This window comes from Triticum aestivum, unplaced genomic scaffold (assembly GCF_018294505.1).
Source record: "Triticum aestivum cultivar Chinese Spring unplaced genomic scaffold, IWGSC CS RefSeq v2.1 scaffold210271, whole genome shotgun sequence".
In the NCBI taxonomy this organism is placed as follows: Eukaryota; Viridiplantae; Streptophyta; class Magnoliopsida; order Poales; family Poaceae; genus Triticum; species Triticum aestivum.
Genome location: NW_025244740.1, coordinates 1 through 2,723, shown reverse-complemented (window position 1 = coordinate 2,723; position 2,723 = coordinate 1). Strand labels below are relative to the sequence as shown.

Below are 2,723 nucleotides of genomic sequence, written 5' to 3'. Positions count from 1 at the left end.
TACATGCATGATGTCCGACTGAAATATGTAAAAGATCAGTCAGTTACAGCGAGGCACTTACAGTTCCATCACTAGTCAGGCAAGTTTCACATGATGTAAACAGTTGAGCAGCAAGTGAATCACTAGTATTAGGCATTAATCAACATCCTGATTCACTGCAGACTTGATCAGAACAAATTGCTTTACCTGTATTCGGCAGTGAGGGGAACAGTAAAAAAGAAATCACAGAACACGGAAAACTGTATGTCCCTACTCAGTATAGGAGATTGGAAAGATCGAACACTGAAAACTGTTGTAGTTCAAAAATAGTAAATATGTAATATTCTATAGCTCAAAACTGAAAACATATTGAATAGGTTGCAATCATGCATCTTGACGCCTTTCTGAAATTTCAAAATTGCACATCCCTGCAATGCATTACCTTTGGACTGCTACTACCCCTATGATCTGAATTGGCTCCAGGGGTGCAGTGCTATGGTATGCAGGCTATTCCTGCGATCCGTTGATCTCTAAAACTGGACTCTCCAGGTACACCGTCAGTCTTCATGAGTTTTGGACAAAATGTAAACACAAGTGGCTACACAGCCTACCAAACAAACACTAGAACACCTAAACAGCAAGCAAACAGAAATTAGCAATGCAGGAACACCTGGTATTGATAGCAACACAGTAGTGTATGAAAAAAATTGATCACCTTAACATCAGTAGCTTGACCTGAAATAGGGAAGTAGACTACAAAATATGAAGAAAATGCAAAATATGAATAAGCCCACAAAATTGAACGAACACCTGCACACAGAGAACCAAAACAAATGGTGATCACAGGTTTCGTTGGTAATTACATCAAGGAAGAAAAGAAGAGAGACTTGCAGAAGGAATTGGTTGTTAATAATGTCGATTTTACCGAACTGTGGAAAGACAAGGGGCATTGAGAAGCAAATCTTAAATACCGTCACTACCGTTGAGAAGAAAACGGAAAATTGGTATGGCTGCAGTAAAAGTGATTTTTTTTTGCCGATATTGATGTGGACACCCCCTAACTAAAGTTCTTGCACCTAATATGCAAGTAAAGGCTCTGCCTGAAATTGGAACTAAGAGGGAGCCCTGTTATAGTTCAGTTCAGAAATATGTTGTTCCTGCTTTGCATCAAAGGAAGGTGCTGAGAAGCCTCAATCACAAAGGTAGTACAGCAGGAGTAAGGTTCCAGTTTAGATGTACTTACCAGATTTAAGCCACAGGAAGGAGCAAATGTGTTTGTATGGGAAGGGAAGAGCTCTACAAGGCTAGAAGAATGTACAAGAAAACTCCAAGGCAGAGTCCTGCATGGTGGATGGGAACAAACACAAGATTATTAAGCAGGATTGCAGGAAAAGGGCAAAGAGGAAAAACAAAAGAAAATATGTTTGTGTTACCTTGGATCAGTCGTATATATTGATTTCTGGGATGGTTCCCACTAACCCCCTGCAGTACTGTTTCAGCTCCTCACTGCAGCTGAAGATATCTAGCATTTTCAGCGAATCTGGGAGGGCATCATTGGGCAATGACAAGACGGCTGGACAAGAGTAGACTGATAATTTCTTGAGGCTGGTAAGGTTACGCAGCCCTGCAGGGAGTTGCTGAAGATCGTTGAAAGACCAAAACTCTAGTTCCTGGAGGGAGGAGAGGAGTTGAAGGGCGTCCTCTTGCTCCTTGTTGAACCGCTCCATCCCTTTGGACCCTCCCCCCGAAAGTACCAGATTGGTGAGGGAGGAAGAGAGCAAACTACAGACGGGTGCAGCAAGAAGTCCTGATATGTCATCTGTCGCAAGCTCACGCAGTGTGGATGAAACAAGCTGTGTCTGCTGCTCTTCACTTCCCTCGGCATCCTCCAAAGCCCGTCTGGGATTGGGATCCCAATCAGCAAAGAATCCAGGGCTGCCAATGACTCTTAGTTCAGGGAGGAAGGGAAAATGTGACAGGAAAAGGAGAAGGTGGATAGAAACTTTGGGGACCACTGTATTGTTAATCTCTGGAGGGATTGCAAGGCTTGTAGCCATCCTTCTCCAGGAACAAGAGTTGGCGGGTCCACCAGGACCAGCTCTGGGCATTTAAAGATCACCAACTCCCGTAGTGAGTCACGGAGATGAGCGGGGAAGAGCAGCACCCCATCATCCTCTTCCTCTGCTGCTGCTGTTATCTCTGATGCTTCTAACGTTGTTTGTTGCACATCCACCCCCGCTACCAGCTTTTTTATGTTTTTACACTTCCGTATTTCCAATTTGGAGAGCTTTGGGAGGTGGGGAAGGAGCTCTGTCAGTTCCTCGCCAGTATTACCAGTTAAGCCATCGATCTTGATACACTCAACATGGAGCTGCCATTCCACATCACTCTGACCTCTTCCTAGTGGTCCAACTAGACCAACTGAATTTTCTACAATCAATGTCCTCAGCGAGGTTAGCATCAGAAGGTGCTTCAACTCCAGAGGTGGGCACCTCTCAAGTGTCAGCTTCTCAAGACTTGTTTCTTTATCAAAAACCAGCACTTGGTCTAAGCTATGCAGATCACCCTCTCCAATAATTTTCAATTCAACTCCATCGGATGATTTTGAGTGCACAAACTCCTTTAGCATCTTTACATATTTCATCTTCATAGAACGCAGGCTTTTGATCCAGGATATGGGGATCACTGGCAAGAATTCAAGACAGTGATGTACCTCAAGCTCTTGTAGCTTGGGGAACCAATCT

At 43.9% G+C, this 2,723-nt stretch overlaps 1 long non-coding RNA gene across 1 annotated transcript; it reads right to left on the bottom strand.

The window, feature by feature from the left end:
- Positions 1-2,118, bottom strand: LOC123177051 (uncharacterized). Its single transcript, XR_006488751.1, has 5 exons — positions 1,413-2,118; positions 1,223-1,319; positions 695-789; positions 422-609; positions 1-18 (listed from the first exon to the last, which is right to left on the bottom strand). It is a non-coding gene; the product is annotated as an uncharacterized lncRNA (long non-coding RNA).
- Positions 2,119-2,723: the final 605 nt, after the last annotated feature.